A 20,536-nucleotide genomic window follows, 5' to 3' on the forward strand; every position below is an offset into this window, starting at 1 on the left:
ATTGGGATTGCATTGAATTTGTATAACAATTTGGGCAATATGGCCATTTTCACTATAGTGATTCTGCCTACCCATGAGCATGGGAGGTCTTTCCATGTCCTTGTGTCTTCTTTGATTTCCTTTATTAGATTTTTATAGTTCTCATTAAATAGGTCTGTCACGTGTTTGGTTAGGTTGATCCCTAGGTACTTTATTCTTTTTTTTGGCTACTGTAAAAGGAATTATTTGCATAAGTTCCTTTTCTGCTTGTATATTGCTGGTGTACAGAAAAGCTGCTGACTTTTGTGGATTGATTTTGTAGCCTGCTACTTTGCCAAAATGGTTTATTAGGTGTAGGAGTTGGGGACTGAGTTTTTTGGGGCCTTCAGATATAAGATCATGTCATCTGCAAATAGGGATAGCTTGATTTCTTCCTTGCCGATGTGGATCCCTTTGATGTCCTCCTCTTGTCTTATTGCTATGGCTAGGGATTCCAGCACTCTATTGAAAATAAGTGGGGAGAGTGGGCATCCTTGTCTTGTTCCTGAGTTTAAGGGGAATGATTTTAGTTTCTCCCCATTTAATACGATGTTAGCAGTTGGTCTGTTGTATATGGCATTTATTGTTTTAAGGAATGTACCATCTATTCCTGTTTTCTCCAGAGCTTTTAATAAGTATGGATGTTGTATTTTGTCAAAGGCTTTTTGGGCATCTACTGAGATAACAATGTGGTTCTTGATTTTAGTTCTGTTGATGTGGTGAATTACACTGATTGATTTACGGATGTTGAACCATCCTTGTGACTGTGGGATGAAGCCTACTTGGTCATGATGTATAATTTTCTTGATCAGTTTCTGGATCCTGTTAGCTAATATTTTATTGAGGAGGTTTGCGTCTGTGTTCATTAGTGAGATTGGTCTGTAGTTCTCTTTTTTTGTTGGGTCTTTGCCTCGTTTGGGGATGGGTATAATATTAGCTTCATAGAATGAGTTTGGGATTTCTCCCTCTGTTTCTATTTCACGGAAGAGTTTGAGGAGTATTGGTATTAGCTCCTCACTAAAGGTTTTATCGAATTCGTTGGTGAATCCATCTGGGCCTGTGTCGGGATCTGAATGATCCCTTTCTCCCCGATCTCCCAGGGAGAATGCTTGAACTGTAAAATCTATGAAAGACCACTCGGCCTTGCCTTCTACCGGCAGAAGGCCAAGGCGTACTCTCCTGGACTTACGCTAAGTTGAGGAAAGGTTGCTGAAGCCTCCCCTCCCCCCATTCCCCTCACATGTTACCAGGAGCTGGGGCAGAAAAGAAGGCATCAGGGACACACTGCAATGGTGGCATGTGTCTTAGCCCTCCGAGAGTGGGCCAGAGTAATTTATTATGATGACAAAGGCGGAAGGGGAAGGACTTGGGGTGACTGCCTGATTGGCTGACTGTGCTGCCACTCAAGTGATCCTGGAACTTCCTTTCTGGGCTGGGCAAATATCATGGTGGCATGAACATGTTCGCCTCCCAAGGGGCGGGGGGCTTCTTTTCCGGTTGAGGCTGAAAGGTGGGAGTGGCTCCCTCCGATTGTCCCAGGGCTGGGGGAAGGGCAGTGTCTTGCTCTTGGTGCCCTTCCTCCACCAAGGCCAAAACAGTCCCCAACAGGCCTGGGCTTTTTTTTGTTGGGAGACTCTTGATTACCCCCTGTATCTCGCTGTAAGTTATTGGTTTATTTAGTTGATTTATTTCTTCTTGGTTCAGTTTGGGGAGTTTATACTTCTCTAAGAATTGATCCATTTCTGTAAAATTATTGTTTTTTAGTGAGTAGAGGTTCTAGAAATAGTTCCTTATGATTGTTTGAATATCTTGTGTATTTGTTGTAATTTTTCCGGTGGAGTCCCTGATTTTACGTATATGAGTTTCTTCTCTTCTTTTTTTGGTAAGTCTTGCGAGGGGTCTGTCAATTTTATTTATTTTCTCAAAGAACCAGCTTTTAGTCTTATTTATTTGTTAAATGGTCTATCTATTTTCAATCAGATTTATCTCTTCTTTAATTTTTGTGATCTCTCTCCTAGTCATTTTGGATTTGATCATTTCTTGTTTCTCCAGTTGTTTTAGTTTCATCGTGAGGTCATTTACCTGCTCTGCTTCCATTCTTTTAATGTGAGTGCTGAGGGCAATGATCTTGCCCCTCAGCACTGCCTTGGCTGTATCCCATAGGTTTCTTTGTGATGTATTTTCATTGTCGTTGTGGCTTATGAATTCATTAATTTCATCCTTAATTTGGTTTGTGGCCCAAGTGTTAGATAACAGTGAGGGGTTTAGCCTCCAAGAATGTGTATAGCCTCTGTGGTAACCATTGTTATTGAGGGTTACCTTTATTCCACTGTGGTCAGATATAATATATGGGATGACATCGATACTTTTGTATTTGTTGAGGTTCTTTGTGTGGGCTATGAAATGGTTTATTTTGGAGTATGATCCATGGGATGCTGAGAAGAAGGTGTATGTGGTCTCTGTAGGATGGAAGATTCTGTATAGATCTGTCAGATCCATTTGGGATATGGTGTTACTTAGGTCCTTAGCTCCCTTGCTAATCCTCTGGGTGTTGGATCTGTCTCTTGGAGAGAGTGGGGTATTAAAGTCACCCACTATGATTGTGTTTGGGTCTATCTTGTTCTGTAGTTCTGTGATAATTTGCTTGACATAGGTAGGGCCTCTTTTGTTCGGTGAGTATATATTTATCAACATGATGTCTTGATTCTGGATTTTTCCTTGTATTAAAATGTAGTGACCTTCTTTGTCTTTATGAGTTGATTTTAATGAGAGGTCCAGCTTGTCTGAGATCAGGGTGGCTACTCCTGCCATTTTGGTAGGTGCGTTTGCTTGGAAGATCTTGCTCCATCCTTTCATTTGGAGCCTGCTTTTAATCCCTTGCTGTAAGATGGGTCTCTTGTAGACAACAGATGGCCACTTTTTGTTTGCGGATCCACTCTGCCAGTCTGCTCCTTTTTATCGGAGAGTTTATACCATTTATATTAAAGGAGATCAAGGATAAGAGTGTTTTTTTTTTTTTAATTCAAATTTTTATTATCAAACTGATGTACAGAGAGGTTACAGTTTCATAAGTTAGGCATTGGATACATTTCTTGTACTGTTTGTTACCTTGTCCCTTGATAAGAGTGTTTTTTCCCCTTCCATTTTCATGTTAGGCTGTTTTTGCTTTGTTTTTTTTTTTTTTTTTTCTTGTCTTTAGTGAGCTGTTCTTTCTGTTGGGTTCTGGCTATTGTAGTTTTTTTCTGTTTCTGTCTGTGTGTCCTGTACAATTTCTCTTGGGTGGGGTTCCCCTCTTAGAATTCACTGTAGGGCTGGTTTTTTATTCACATATTCCTTTAGATCCTCTTTGCTATGGAAAAATCTGATTTTTCCCTCAAATATGAACTCTAGCTTTGCTGGATATTTTATTCTAGGTTGGCATTGTTGGCCTGTAGGACTTGAATGGTGTTCTTCCATTCTCTTCGCCCATGGTAGGTTTGTGTGGAGAGGTCTGCTGTTATTTGGATCCTTTTCCCATTGTAATAAATTTATTTCTTCGCTTTGGCTGCATTCAAAATTTGCTCTTTATTCTTGAGATCTGTAGTCTTGATTATATGTGCCTGGGAGAGAATTTTCTAGGGTCTGATCTGCCAGGTGTCCTATAGGCTTCGGTTACCTGGGTGAGGTCCCTTGTGAGATTGGGGAAGTTTTGTGCAATCACTTTATTGAAAATATGTTGAAGCCCTCTGCTCTTGTATTCGGCTCCTTCTTCTATTCCAGTTATGTGCAGATTATATCTCTTGTCTTTGTCCACTAGCTCCTGGATTAGTCTTCCCTGGAGCTTTACCGTTTCTTGGAGTGTGGTAATTTTCTGGTTCTTGTCAGCTGCATCATCGTCCAAGAGTGAGATTCTGGCTTCAATATGGCCAGATCTTTGTGCTGTGGATTCAAGTGTGGAGTTTATGGATGTCAGGGAGCTATTTATGGTTGAAAGATCAGCTCTGATCGTGGAAATTTCTTCCTTTAAAGAGTTGTATTTTAAATCTATTTTTTCGTGCATTTCACTTCTCAGGATGTTAAGGTCTTCTTTAACGGAGGTTTGCACTGTATCCATTTCTGCTTCCATTTCTTTCTTGGTTTCCTGAAGGTCCTTCAAGACTTCCATTCTAAACTCCTGGAATTGTTTTGTGATTTTGTTCCTTAGGCTTTCCATCATTTCTGCTATCGTAGCCTCGGTTGCTTTTTTATTCTCCATCTCCTCTTCGGTTGTACTGCTTTTTGGAGCTGGCGAGTTGGCTTGTCCTTTCTTGTAGTTTGCAATATTTCTTTGTGATTTGTGCATCTGGGGGTCTGTAGGTGGTTTCCTTGGGTTGGCTTTGTGCTGGTTCCCACTGGTCCATCAGTGGTAGACTTGTTTGTGTCCTGGCTTTGGGTTTAAGTTTGGCCGTTGAGCCTTACTGCCCAATGGGTGAGCATGCCCGTCTCAGTTGTTGCTGGGGTGGTCAACCTCACTGCACTTGGGGCTGGGTAGGTTCTGTGTCTTTCTCTGCGGGATAGTGTCCTGCCGCTGTGTTGTACTGACCCTAGCGTGCCCCTGGTGGGGGTTTGCGGGTTGCTGATTCAGCGTGGCGTGGAGGCTTTTCTCTTCTTTGGTTCTTTTTTCCACTAGGTACCTTGGTCAGAGGAGCTCAACTCTCAGATTAAGATTTGCCCCTGAGAGGCGGTTCGCCCACCTGTGTGGGTTGCTCCGGGGCCAGTGTTGTTGAGGGGCGGCCCACCCACCTGTGCAAGTTGCACCTAGCAGAGCAGGTGCTGCCGCAGGGGGCCCTGCCCACCTGTGCAGAGTGCCCCTACCAGAGTGGGCGCTGATGCTGCTGCTGCAGGGCCCTGCCCACTTGTGTGAAGTGCACCTACCAGAGTGGGCACTGCCGCTCGGGTCCCTGCCCATCTGTGCGAAGCTCCTGTGGAGGTTTGGGCAGGAGGTCATCTTGCTGGAGGGCTAGCATGCTGGCCCATGCTGGCCCTTGGGGGGGCGCATGCGTGTGCACTCTAGTGCTTCCTCTGGGGGTGTGCTGCCCCGAGCTGTTGGAGGGTGTTTTTGCCCTCTCGCAAGTTTGCTCTGGGGGGCGGTATGCGTGAGCCCCAGCTGGGCCAAGTGTCCGGGCGTGGGTTGGTGCCCACAGACTCTGTGCCTCAGCTGTGAGGGAGGCTTGTGTTCAGGCCCAGTGAGCCTGTGACTGCTGTTCAAAAAGTCCGCGGGGACCAGGCGCCTCCAGTGGGGCTTCCAATGCCCACCGGTCCCCGGGCCCCTGTTGGGGAGGGGGCGGGGCCAGTGCAGCCCGGCTCAGGCTCCTCTGCTGCCTCAGCACTGCCCCGCCTCTGCTAGCTCCTGTGTCCTCCCAGAGTCTGTAGGGACCTATTTGCTGCCTGATTTGTGGCTGTCTCCTTTGTTCCCTCGGTGTAGGGAGGGGGAGGGAGGGAACTCTAGCTTCTTTGTAGGTTTTGGGTCTCTACTAGAGCTGGTCTCCCAAGGGGTGGGGTGGGGGGTAATGGGGAACTTACTAGTCCTGGATTGTGTGAGCGTCCCAGGCCACCATGGGCTTTTTGGGGCTGTGGTTCTGGGGTGCAGCGATGGATCATTTAGTGGTGGTGGCCCTGGCTCTCCCCGTCTGCACCGCCCAGTTTCCCTGCTGCTTACGTCTGATCCCGGCCGTTCGATCCCACAGCTCCCGTGTCTCTGTTGGTCTGCACTCAGTTCTGGGGTCCATGGAGCTCCTGCCATCTGGACTCTGTGCTCCTGGTATTACTTTTCAGCCATTGGTTTGCTGGCACCGGGTCCCCTTTCCCAGCCTAGCCCTGTTCGGGCCAGGGTCAGCGGGCCGGGGAGGGTACCCCGGAGATTTTCCAGGTCCGTGCAGGTTACAGGCTCTTCTTTTTTTCTTTTTTGTTTCCCGAGTTCCTCTGTGCTTCTGGTTGTTGGGTTTGCTGGGTTCTGGATGGGGTGTTGGGTGCTGGAGTTCTCAGCTCACTATTCAGTTGGAGTGAGTTTGAGTGCCTCCCTACTGTGGCAAAACCATCTTCCCTCCTCTCTTCCTAATCAATTTAGATGACCTTAAAATCTTCATCATTTTTGCTAAAGGTAAGCTTATGTTTCTTTTGTTCAATTGTCAAAGTGATATACAGAGCAGTTACAATTTCATATGTAAAAGGTAAGCTTTTTAAAAATAACATTTCCTTAGCTAAATTCAATAAAATTCAGCAATACACATATGTACACACATATACCTGTATATTAATACCCATACATAAGTACATATACCTATTTACTTGAGTTCATCTGTATGTGCATGCGTGTATATGTATAAGTGCCTATATAAATGTGTGTTTGAGCTTATATGTGTATGTGGGTTTATTAAATTAAGAAATTCACAATTATCTGGCAAGTGCTAGGCCCTGGGTTCTATCCTAAACTGCAAAATTAAAATTAAATAAATAAAAAAATTAAAAAATCCTGTATGTCTGCAGTAGAAGGCTGGCTGATGCTGTATTATCATAGGAAATGTGACTCAAGCTATGTCTACTCATTAATAATAATAATTTTCATAGTTTTGTCACTTAATGAGGGGAGAATATTTTACCAGGACATTTCTTTAATCTTTGCAACAAGTCCATAGGATATTATTTCTTTAGTTTAAAACAAAGCATGGGAAAAAGTTACACATGATTTCACTATATCAGTATACAGCTATTGTATATTGATGGAGTGCATCCAAAAGAAACCATTTATTTTTTGTTATATATCTTAACTCTTCTATTATTGGTAATCACTGATTAGAGAATTTCTTTCTTTTGTATCAGTACCAGGACTTGAACTCAAGGCCTCTCACACTTTTACTTAGCATTTTTACTTCATCCCTGGAACTATTGGCGCTTGAGACACCCTTCTAGTTTTGGATTTTTTTAATGGTTAAATGGAGATAAAAGTCTCATGGATTTTATGGATTTGTCAGCCGCGATTGCCTCCAAACCTTTAACCTCAGGTCTCAGCTTCCTGAGATGCTAGGATTACTGGCATGAGTCACCAGTTATCTACACATTTCATTCCTTTTTTGTTTTTTTCTTGGTTACATGTTTGTAACCAAAACCATTTTTAAAATGATTATTAAGCAGTTGTATAAAGGAGTTACCATTTAACCTGTCAGTTTATAGTTATGCATCTTGATTGCTATTATACCTTTCATCATTCTTCCTAAACTATTCATTCTCCATATGGTATATTCAAAACAAACTATTTTCTCACCCATTTCCTCTATCAAGGTGAAATGACTTACTCAAAAACTGGCTTGCTAGTCCTACCTGACATCTTTCTCTCCCCACTGGAATTGATGTGTTCTTCAGCTAGATATTTCTGGCACTTAATTCCTGTTGTTATTCTATTGAGGTCCTTTCTAGTTTAATATTAAATAGAACCATTATTTAAGAATAAATGTACTCTTTCCTTCATGTCTAATTCATATCTATTAGTGTTAGAAAAAATTATTGGTGAAGAGCATTTAGATATTTTTAATTCTAAAGCTGTCTTTATATAAAGTATATATAAAATTAGACTAAAGAATTACAAAGAATATGGATATTTGTTTGTTTATGAAAATTAATCTACTTGCCCATAAGGATGTAAGAGCTTCAAAAAGTTACACGTATGAACAAGTTTAAAATTATTGAAAGGAGAAAACAGTGGTGACCCCTTGGGAGGTGGTAGTCATGGTAGTGAGGGCAGTGGTGGTAAAGAGATAGGTCAGCCAAAGAGAGAAATGGCATTCATGGAGTTATGAGGACATTAATAACTATTTACAAAACTATAAAAAAAGTTGAACCATTTTTGGCATGAGACTTTATTTGCTAAAGTGACTAAAATAATATTTCTAACAGCAAAGGCCACTTGGTAAGACAAATTGTAGAACAGAGAACAAAGTATACAAATCTTAGTAGGAAAATACCAAGTGAGAAAGATGACTAATCTAATTAGTCTTAGTTCTTTGTCCTGTCAAGCTTACTTTTATGGGCTTGGACAAGGAGGATAAAACTTAATAGTACGAAGAGTTTATTTTGGTACCAATTCTATATATAATATGGCACACACTGGGGCTTTTCCCACAAAAACACAAAGGTATTACTCTTCAGTTTGATGACCTAAAGAATGCAGTACCTACAAATCATCAATTAACACTGATTCATCCTTCTGGAAATTTGGGGACTATGAGTACTGTTTTCCATATAAATTAGAGTAATCAGAGATTCATTTATTCCAAGCAAATAGTTTTGAGGTCCTGCAAAGGAGCAATTGTCTTGAGTCATCGGGCCTTTAGTTTTAAATCCCAGAAGACAGGAAGTCTGTTCCCTACTAGTAAAAATTATTTCTAGAAAAGAATAGAATGCTTAGTTTCCAGCATTATACATACATACATATATCCTGAGCTTCAAATAAATCCCTTTGGCCAACTATCAAGTATTTCAGTGAACAGCTCTGGCTGGAAGTAACTTTTCTGAATATAAAGAGCAGCAATTGAGTATAGTTAAGAGCAGAGCTAAAAAGAAAACACACGGATAGTGACTTCTTGATTTATATGGAAAACACACTATACTTATTTTGTTGGGGGGGGGGGAATCTGCTTCTTTAGCTTGGTATCCTACCCCATACACTGGTTAACAGTAAGTTGTATTTGAAGGTTCCAGTGTGGGAAGAATGTTTGAGGCAGATGTTTTCCATAGCCCTGTCAGGAAACCCTTTTGTTCCTCCATTATTTTCAAGTTACTATTAATTCTATTTCTGCCTGACACAATCCACCCTGTGGCCCTTTCTACTCCAGTCCTCAACTTCCCTGAAGGGAGTTCTAGCCCCTTCCTTCCTTTTCCCTTTCCTTGTGCCTTAGAGTATCACTTGATACCAAAGGATATGGAATTAGAAATTGTTGGTTTTGTTCAAGCCTGCAGCTAATTTTGCTAGAGTGATGCAGGGCACAGATTTCTTAGACTTATTAAGAGGATTAAGGAAATGTACATTTTCCCTACCACAGCATGTTTACTGCTGACAGATAATCAAGAAGGCCAAGCACAGAAGTTGGTTTTTGAAGTGTTGAAGGCTGTTATTAGAGCAATGTCTTCCATCTCATTAATACAATTGGTAATCATAGCACTTCTAAAGGGAGTTCTCATGGCTTTAGAGCACAGAGCTCATTTTCAGAGGAAGTTGAAAGAAATAGCAAAATTGAGGACCAGTGTGAGCTCTCTCTCGGTCAGGTTGCCACAGCCACCAGGGCCACTTTTAACTTCAAAGCAAATTATTGCCAATAAGTTATTGCAGAGAATATTTTTAAAATCCTACCATGTGCTTCTCATTGCCTTTCGGGGAAAGCAGCTATTTACAATGAAACACATAAACCACCTGTCAAAAATCTGATTTTTTTTTAATGGAAGGTTAAATTCTGGGACACAGATGCTGTAATGCATATTTTACCAACATATACATATGTGAATTATTTTGGAATTATTTTTCAGTACTGAAAATATTTTATGATGGAAAAGAGGAAGTAACTAAATGGCTGAGAATTGGAAAAGCTTGGAATAAATTATGTTAAGTGAGGTAAGCTAGACTCAAAGAAACATAGACTACATGTTTTCCCTTATCTATGGTAACTAGAATAGGTCTATAAATATACAAGTAAGCATACTGGGTGATAAAAGACAAAAAATACACCAGGACATGATAAATTATATATGTCTCTAGCATTCACACTAGACCAAAGCAGGATATTCTTAGGAGAGGACCACGAAGTCTCAATAGCTATGTGCATAAAATCATATAAAATAATATTTATTGAAATAAACTTTAAGAAATGGAAACAAGAGTTTTTTCTTTGTTACTGCTTTTGTTTTCTGTACTTTTTGTCTTATTTTTAAATTTATCTCTTTGGGAGAGGGTAAGACAGTAACACAGAAATGATGGGACCACAGGTGAACAAAATGTAGCAATGATACTTACTGGATACTTTGTTGAAATTGAACTATACAACTTGTTAACAGGTCTAGGAGGGAAAAACTGGGAGAAAGCAAGGGGAGGGTGAAACTGTTAAAAAAATATATATTCATTGCCTGACTTATGTAACTATAACTCCACTAAACATTATCTTTACAATAACAATAAATTTTTTTATTTATTGTCAAAGTGATGTACAGAGAGGTTACAGTTTCATACTTTAGGCCTTGGGTACATTTCTTGTACTGTTTTTTTTAATGGCTGAGAAGCTCACATTACTAGTGAGGAGGCCACACCCTGATGAGTTATGGAATGGAAAAGGGATAATCCATTATGACTGAATGCCATTTCTGAGATTTAAGACAAACAAGAGCAACAACAACAAAAACCCTCTACCCGTGGCTTTTTGTTAATATTGTGTTCCACCATGGTTAAGTTAGACATTTCTTAGACATTTCTTTGGCCTAAAAGAAAGTAGGGACACATTAACAAAGTAAAAACAAAAATAAAATATTTAAAATAGTCCTAGGACTTAATGCTGTCTATCAGTAAACAGAGGAGGCTTATAGGTTCTGTTGTGGTTTGCAACCAAACACTTCATCCACCTGTTTCTGTGGCATATGCTATGCTTCTCCTTCTTCTGAATTGTTTTCCTTCCTACCTGTTATATCTGCAGGCATGCACTGCTCAGTGGTCCTTTATAGAGAGGACTTGTGCTGAGGAGTGCTGACAGCCTCCAGCTGCTACCCCTTTGGGACACAGCACAACTTTCTTACCAAGGCATATTCTTAGCCAATGACAGATGATGTGCTCCTGGACAATGACACATGATGGCTGTCTTGTACTGAGTGATCTTTGCTGTGAGGCTTCTCCACCTGCCTGACCAAGGATTTCTCACCATTCTGTTGCAATTTGAGGATCCTTCTAGTCCTTTCTCTTACTACCCTCTGTCTTTGCACAGGTTTCAGATCTGCATCATGTTTTTTTTTTCTTTTTCCTGCCTCACTTTCTAAAGGCTTTCCCTATCTATTACTGCTGTTTTCCCCTATTCTTTATAGATCCTTTGCCCAATAAATCTCTCCCATGCAGAAGTCCCTCTTGATATTGCTTCTCAGAAAATCTATGTCAGCCCATGTTTCCAAACTAATGATATTAATTATTAAAAATAATAATTGAGGCAATTTTATAGGGTACTATGTTCTCAAAGTCTCTTTTAATCTTCCTAACTAGTCTTCCTTATGGAAATTTTATTTTAATATGCCTCTTATTTGTTTTATTAAAAGACAGAGAGTGGTATAGTGCTTTTGAAAATATTTATGCACATATGTTCTGGAATGTAGGAGGCATTGGTAAATTCTCTGCTAATTTCAGTGAAATGGATTGTTACCTTGTTCTTTAGGACATATAGAGCCACTGGAAAATAAGTTGCATGACCTGCTCATTTCTTCAATGCATCTTATTCACAAAGGGCAAACTTTCTCTTTTTATTTCTCTAGTATTCTCTTAATGAGCAAACTTAATTGCTTTTCAGTGAGGGTTAACATATTCAAAATCATTTAATTCAATTTGTCACTTCAACCTTCCTTTTATTGGGTGCATTCTCCATTCTGTGTCCTGAACTAGATAATCAGCATACAGAGAAGATGTCCCTTATTCAAAAAGCTTGAAAAACCATAGTAAATCTGTATATGATAGTAATAAAAACTTTGAAAGGAGTTGTGATGGCTGTAAAAAAAAATCAATAATTTCATTTAAAATAGTGAATAGTCAATTGTGGTGAGAGAGAGTAGCCATAATCCTAGTGATCCAGGAGGCTGAAATCTGGAGGATCATGGTAATGGTTTGAAGTCAACTTGGGCAGAAACATTTACTAGATTTATTTTCCAGAATAACAAGCAAACTGAAGGTATAAACATGATTTAAGTGGTAGATCATCAGCCTAATAGGCCTGAGGTTCTTGGTTCAAATCAAATCCCCATAATAACAAAAAATAAATAAAAGCATAAACACACACATGTGCACACACGCACACACACACACGGATTGCTAATTCCACATGAATAAACAATCATTTCCACAGAACAGATGACATTTTACATGAGTTATAAGATGCTGTAGGAAGTCACATAATGTGAATCTGAAGAAGCACTTAGTTTATGCCTTGAGTTGCTCCTTCGGTCTTTTCTCCCTCACATAAAGCAAGAAAGACTCTAATCGTTCTGAGAAAGTTACCAAGAAAATGCATTAGGTAGCCCTGTTTGCGCTTGCTTCCACTTTATAAACAAACGTCAACTTTTCCTAAGTCTATGCCTTTTTCTAGGCATTGGCTATGCCAATGCCTTCCCAATACTGGAATATGAAGAAGGATGGACCCCTCACTTAAACATGAAAAACATTTGATGGTCTATTCTAGTTAGAAACTCTCTCTGGGCCTGACTGATAACTTCATTGGAAATGAACACCAACTAAGTTTGTCTCTTCACTGTAAACTACTTTTATTTCCTCTTTCCTTCCACAAGTATTAAATGTGAGGAGACTATACATTGTTTATCACATTCAAAAAGAAAAGTAATTATGGGAGTTGCTAGATGTACAAATTAGTTTGGTCATCACTGACTTAAATGTCTTGAGTAGAAGAGATTCATGGATCATAGAAAATACAACATGCTGTAACACCCATTTCTTCCTGGGTATTACAGAGTCTTACACTGACATCCTCATTTGAAGTTGTAATTGTTGAAAAAGAAAGAGTAGAACTTTGCTTTTTAAGTTAAAATTGATCAAGCAGATATTGTGGAAAGGGGATATAAAATAGCTATCCTAGAAATATGAACTTAATTATAGTTGACAAACGAAAGAACCCATCATTTACTATGCAGAGTCTTCTGAAAAACCACATAGATGTCTGTAAATAACTTTATATACATTGAAAATTAACCTTTTTATTCCTATCTATTTTCCTTTTCTTCTCAATAGATCTTTACATGGACAATACCCCTGAAATTTGTTCATTTTCTACAGTTGAGATTTAAGTCTTAAAAAATCAATCTGATTGCAAGCTCAGTCCTAGAGATGCATTCTGCCACCATTCTTTACCATACTGTTAGATATCAGAAAGGAATATCCTCATTTTGGGGGTGGTATGTATACAAGATGCAAATGAAGGAGATCCAGGCAAAGCATAACTGGGTGATTCTAATTTAGTGCTCAAATTAGTTTTGCAGATAGCTAGACACTTGTCTCTCATTTTCAATCACTCCTCTGTTTGTGAAGCACTTTGATGGGCTGTCTTGATAGCAAAATTATAGGCAATTAAATTTAGAGGGCTAATCTTTCCTATGATTTCAACTTCAGGGAAAACCTAAGATGGGAGATAGCTTAAGTACATCTTATAAAATGAGACAGTATTGTTTCAAAGAATCAAAAAGTATTGTCTCCTACAGGATCAAGGGGACCAGCCTTTAGTATCAACCACATTTTTCATGAGAAAACAGAACTTTTCAGTGTGGGTATTCATGACAGAGAACATTTATTCAGCCTCTCCAGTATAGGCTTGTTCTTTAAGATGTACAGACAGAGAGATATGCAGCAGCAACTACTAATCCAGCTGCGGAGACAACGTCTGTCTTGTTTCATCTATTGACTTGTTCAGAGGATCCAGGCTAATGTTTACTTGTTCAAAATTAAAAGTACATTTTGCCTTCAGAAATGATTCCAAAAAGACAGTCAGGCAATCCACCGGGGTCTGAATATTAAACCACTCACCCTGTTTAAATACTAACTTGCCACACACACACACACACACACACACACACACACACACACTTTTTCTCCAAGAATGTTAAATTGGCTAACAAAATTAAATTGGCTAACAGAAGCAAAGTTAAAAGAAAATAGTCTAGAGAAACTTGGCTGTCTTCCCACACCTGTCTGCAGAGGCAATCCTAAATGCTGTATTTATTTGCATTTCATTTCCTATGTTGGCTTATGGGAAAGCATCACTACAACATTGAGATGCACGTCTAAATTTGTGCTGCCATGGGGTTCATCTGTCCAAAGCAATGTGAAGCAGTACAGGTTCCTTTATCCTAGGAATCAATCTCACCTCTTTATAATGCATAGCTACCAATAATGAATTCTAAAATTCCTCGTACCAGAAAATAATGCAACCAGGATGACTGAAAGCAAAGCACATTATTCTAATTGAAAAGGAGAAGAAAATAGGTTCTAACTAGAAAATAGATCATTTAAATAAGCTTCTTAAGGAAGCCTTTAACCTGAAGATACTATAGACATTGCAAGTAAAATTTCCTGGCACACATGATAGGACCAGTAGAGTCATTAGTCATTTTTATTTTGAGATATAAGAAAGTCATAATATGTTTTCTTGGTCACATTAATTGATTTTTAAAGTGTTTAAAAATACTTCTTTGATATTTAGTACTTATTACAATTATGCTTTAACGAATATGATACCCTTGTGTCAGGACAGTGAAAATTATGCTGTTTTCTTGAGACACAAGGGTACAGCCTCTTAGGTAAGTAAATGTAATAAAACACTCAGGGCTATTTTTGTCACTATTCAGGTTAGCCTGGGACAGGCATGTTTTCATGATTTTATGTTCAGGTATGTAAAGAAAGGAAAAACTATTGATTAATGAAAAGCAGACAGTATTAGTAATGTAGTGTAAGAGTAACCTAGGTTAAAGCAACAGCCTAATTTTAAGTATTCAATAACCAATCACATTTAAACAACTCCAATAGAGGCTGAGTTGATAAAAATCATAGGAAAATAAAAGAAGGATGAAAACACAAATTAAAGCATAAAATAATCATGACATTAAATCTCCTGGGTTTGGAAGCGATGGACTAAATATTGCCATTAGATCATTGTGATTAAGATGTGGCATGTGTAGGAAGAATAAATTATTTTGCCAGCCACTAGAGGTTGTTAAAAATTTCTCTTATTTGAATATATTAAACATTATTATTTTCACTTACTTACTAATTCACTACACATATTCCAAATTGAGAATGTAATTGTCTTTACAAGTGATTAATAAGTGGAAATTGTTAAAAAAAAAGATATATACAAAAAAGTAATTTTTTATTAATTCATGAACCTGGATAAGCCAGCTTCTGACAATTTTTCTTTTTTCATCTACATTAAGTCAGAGATAGTTGATATGTTAATTCATTTTACATTGTTGTGACAAAGTACCCAATTTAAAAACAAAAGTTAGGTGTTTAGTTTGGCTCACAATTTCAGAGATAGCAGTTCACATTGTGCACTTGACTCCACTGCCTTTGGGTCCATGAATGATGAAGCAGAACATCATGGAAGAGTATGTATGAGAGAGAGATTGTGGATGGATGGAGGATGGGTTGGAGGCAGAGAGAGAGAGAGAAAGACAGACAGACAGACAGACAGACAGAGGAAGGAAGGAAAAGAGAAGGAAAGGAAGGAATGGAAAGGAAGGGAAAAAGGATGAATGGAAGGAAGGAGGGAGGGAAGGAAGGAAGGAAAAAAGGAAAGAAAGAAAGAAAGAAAGAAAGAAAGAAAGAAAGAAAGAAAGAGAGGGAGGGAGGGAGGGAGGGAGGAAGGAAGGAAGGAAGGAAGGAAGGAAGGAAGGAAGGAAGAAAGAAAGGGAGAGAAAAGAAAGAAAGGAAGGAAGGAAGGAAGGAAGGAAGGAAGGAAGGAAGGAAGGAAGGAAAGGGAACAAGTTAAATTTTGTAGAGGAAAACACCAGTCCTCCCTTCTTATTAATCCTTTTAACTATGAACTCACCCAAGGATTGAAATGCTGATGAAGTCAGCATCCTCGTGATCCAATCACTTTTCACTAGTTTCACTAGATAGAGATCAGGACTTGAAATGAAACTCATGTCATGAGTCCTACTTTTATTTGTCATTTATTACCAAATATTTTACTTATTCATGTTCAAAGTCTTTGCATTCCCAGTGAAGTGTATAGCTAAAAGACACTGGCTCTTTTGTTAATTATATAATTTATCTATTTCCAGCAGATTATTTCAGGTTAGATTTTTCTATTTTAATTTTACCTGAATGCTTGCTACATTTCTACAATGGAAATAGAGTAAGTTTATTTTTTGTTTCCTTTAATGTTAAGAGACCAAATGCAGTCTCTTTGGCTCCTACCATCATTGATAATGCTACAGTCAGCATCAGCAAGTATGATGTTATGGAAACATTGTATAAGACATTTTACTAATGGGACAATGTCATTCTTTCTGATAGAGGCATAAAATTCCATTGTGTATATGTAGCATATTTTCCTGATCCATTTGTCTACTGAGGGGCATCTGGGTTGATTCCATATTTTGGCAATGACAAATTGTGCTGTGATGAACACAGTTGTGCTGGTGGCTTTAGAGTGTTCTTGTTTGTAATCTTTTGGGCAGATGCCCAAGAGTGGGGCTGCTGGGTCATAGGGAAGCTCTATGTTTAGCCTTCTAAGGAATCTCCATACAGCTTTCCAGAGTGGTTGAACAGTTTATATTCCCACCAACAATGAAGTAGGGTTCCCTTTTGGCCACATCCCCTCCAGCATTTGTTATTGTTAGTTTCCCTGATAATGGACATTCTTCATGAGGTGAGGTGGAATCTCAATGTTGTTTTGATTTGCATTTCTTTTATGGCCAGCGATGAAGAGCACTTTTTCATATGTCTCTTGGCCATTCTCATTTCCTCTTCAGAGAAGTCTCTTTTTAAGTCATAGCTTGTAAGATAAACAGAAAGCCCACAGATTGGAAAAGATCTTTACTGGACATACAATGGACAAAGGCCTCATATCTAAAATATATGTAGCTTTTTGTTGTTGTTGTTGTTGTTGTTAATGATCTTCTTGTATCCCCTTCCGGTGGTTGTCCCTGCACTATCACTGTATCTCATCTGAGTACCCTGGATACTGCAAATACTAGTATTAGAACTAGGGAAGGGAACAAGAATATCAAAATCAAGAGATAAAGGATAAAAAGACAAATGACTCCAAAAGCAATACTTACAAAACCATTTGGTGTAAACCAACTGAACAACTCATGAGGGGAGAGAGGGAAAGGGGGAGGGAGAGGGGGAGAAATGAGGGAGGAGGTAACAAATTGTACAAGAAATGTACCCACTGCCTTACCCCTCTGTAACCCCTCTGTACATCACTTTGACAATAAATAAGTAATTATTTAAAAAAGAAACAATAACAACAATAAAATAAAACAAATGTTTTTTGGGGGAAAAAAAGACCTTTTAAAAAATATCTTGTCAAAGTTCTTTTGTCATTTCAGCCATGCAATTTCTTAAATCTAAAGATTTCTATTGTAGTTGGATGATTCTCCTGACTTTGCAATTTTTTTTAGTTTCTCCCATTTGACATTTTCAAATTCACTTTATTTTTTAATATCTACTTAAATTGTTTTTCTCTGCCTATTAATTACTCTAGCATTCTTTATTAGCATCTATTTGACCTATGAGAGGAAATGAAGAGGAAATTTTCAAGGACATCCTGAACTGCTGTCTAGTTTTTCAGTAATAATATTATAAGCTGTAGAATGTGAATGATGCCTGCTTCATTATACCATGACCTGGATATTTCATGGGTAAATGGCCTGAAAACATAAAACAAATCCTCTGTGACTTGTACAGAGCATGATGCAGCTTCACCTGTGTTGTTCCATGTGGGCTTAATGGAGGAAGTCATCAGTCTGTCTTCTAAGAGCCAACTAACTTTGCAAAGTAACTTTTATCCAGTTCCACTAGACTGGTTGGCAATTCTTTGAGAATTACCTTCTGTGTAGTTTGGATCATGATTAGCAGTTTATAATCAATATTCTGTTGTCTTGATTAAAAACAGAGTTGTCATTTTAGGAATCTGACCCAGAGTCTTCTGGGGCCGGAGGCTTGTTTTATAACCTAGGTATATGTGCTTTAGTTTACTCACCTATTTAATGGAAAATAATCACATAATGTTTGCATATGAATATTTTGAAGGGAACTAAAAGGTGGTTATTGCTACTTAATTTATAGACAGGTTACAGAAACAATTCTTGTGGCCAAGATGACAGCTCAGAACTTTGATGGATAGTGGTCTCATTTCCTAATCATTGCTTTTTCCTCTTACTATTTCATGACTCCAGACATATAGGTAACTATTCCGGAAATGTCTGTTTCTATGAAAAGCCAAAAGTAAATTTATGACTCTTCAGATGAAACAACACAATTATGTATGGGTTCATAAATTCTTTATTTGGTTGTGCATTATTATGTTTAAGCACTTGTTTGACTTTGAGCTTTTGAATTATTTTTATTTTTAAATAGAATTATTTTATGATAGCTGTGAGTACACAGAAAATTTGAGCAGAAAGCAAAGTTCTTATTTGTCTCTAATCCCTAACCAAGCAAAAATTCCTCCGTTACCACAATGCTCCAGTTGTGCCAGTCAGTGAACCTGTTAATAGGCCAGTATTAGTCAATGCTCATTGTGACACTGAAGTTCTATATTAATGTTATATACCTTATAACTTGACTAATGTGGGGCTGGGAATATGGCCTCATGGCAAGAGTGCTTGCCTCGTATACATGAGGCCCAGGGTTCGATTCCTCAGCACCACATATACAGAAAATGGCCAGACGTGGCACTGTGGCTCAAGTGGCAGAGTGCTAGCCTTGAGCAAAAAAGAAAGCCAGGAACAGTGCTTAGGCCCTGAGTTCACGGCCCAGGACTTTCCAATAAATAAATAAATAAATAAATAAATAAATAAATAAATAAATAAATAAATAAAAATAAATTGAATAATACATGATGATATGGATCTACTATCATAGTGTCATACTGAATATTTTCGCTGTCCTAAGAATTTTCCTATTTTCCCCATTTATCCTTTCCTTTTCAGCTTAACTTAAAGATTTGTGAATTTTTAGATACCTATTTTGCATTTTTGTGTCATCCTAAGGACAAATAATTGTGATTTTGGCTTGTATGGTATAACTTCAGTCAACTCAGTTCTTGCAGGTGTTCTTCATTTCCTGAAGAGCAATTTGCTTGGGTTCTTCAGAAAGGGCACACCATACTTGCCATTGAGTGACACTAATCAGAGTACTTAACAATTACTTTTGTGAGAGTTCTGCATTCATATATGTTAATAAATTGATTGAGTATTTATTGAACAAGTAAACACTATAGTTAATATATTGATAGACAGGTGCAGCTTCCAGATTGAATATAGCTTCAGAATAAGAGTAAATGGTCTTCTTAGGCAGAATTATAGCCTTATAAAGATGTCCAATATCTCCTAATGTGACCTCATGGCTATTCCAGAGGTAATTAATTAAGATGAAGTCATGTATTGAAGCACTCTGGGCCTCTAAACTGAGACAACTGCTGTCCTTCTGCGAAGAGGAAAATTAGACACAGACAAACCCACAAGGTTTCTCCATAGGATAATAAAATTCAAGAGCCTCAGGGCAAAAAAGCAATATAAATGAGTAAATTCAGACTCTATGCAGGAGTTGGTACTGGGACAGAATGAAAAGTGATTTTCCTATCTAAATGACATGATTACCATGGAAGCAAAATAGGGTCAGGTTTGGCAGATAATATAATTTTAAGAGAGGAAATTAAAGTTCACAGTTTTATATTTAAAAAAAAGTCTCCCAAAGTTTGAATAATAAAAAAAATTCCATTGATTTCCCACAATACTACAGAAAATAAATAAAGCACTCATAGGGACCAGCTTTAACCCTCAAGCCACAATTTAGTACCTCTTCCCTATTGTTGATCGCAGTCACACCTAGGTTCAGATTAGTTTACCAATGCACATGTAGGTTATGCACATGTAGGTTTTGGAGGAAAATCAACTACCTCCTTAGATGTGGGTGGCAGAAGACTGCATTGTTGGTAGATAAATGGTCCTTGGGAAGGACCAGTCCCAAAGACTTGCCTCGAGATGAGTGTCCAATATGTCCTCCCATGCTCCAGTCCCGCGGCCTCCTCCTGTTCCTCAAACCAAACGAATCTCTTCCCTCATAGAGACTTTTGAGTTGCTGAAAATTTTCCATTAAAATGTTCTTTTTTTTCCCATTTTCTCTATTCAAAGTATCATTTTGATCACTCCATTATACTTTCAATCCACATATAAAAAAATGTTCTTTTGGTTCTTCAGATTCTGAATTTATTCCTGTTCACCAGATAGGAGCCTAAATTTATTTCACTTCAGTAAATAAGACTTTTCTGTATCACACAGTGGCCCCACCCAATCATTCTATTTCAAGTCACCTCTGTTATTTTGTCACAGTTATTATCATTTGAAATTACTTTATTTGCTCATTTCATTCTGTTTCCTCTACCATCACTTGTATCACTAACTCACACTGGACTATAAACTTAATGAAAATAACAATCTTTTCTTTTCAAACATTTACTAATTTATTCCCAGTGTCTAACACATTGGTTGGTACATGGCTTACCAAAAAATACTTATTGAATAAACCGTAACA

The sequence above is a fragment of the Perognathus longimembris genome, chromosome 5 (assembly GCF_023159225.1).
Source record: "Perognathus longimembris pacificus isolate PPM17 chromosome 5, ASM2315922v1, whole genome shotgun sequence".
Lineage (NCBI taxonomy): Eukaryota > Metazoa > Chordata > Mammalia > Rodentia > Heteromyidae > Perognathus > Perognathus longimembris.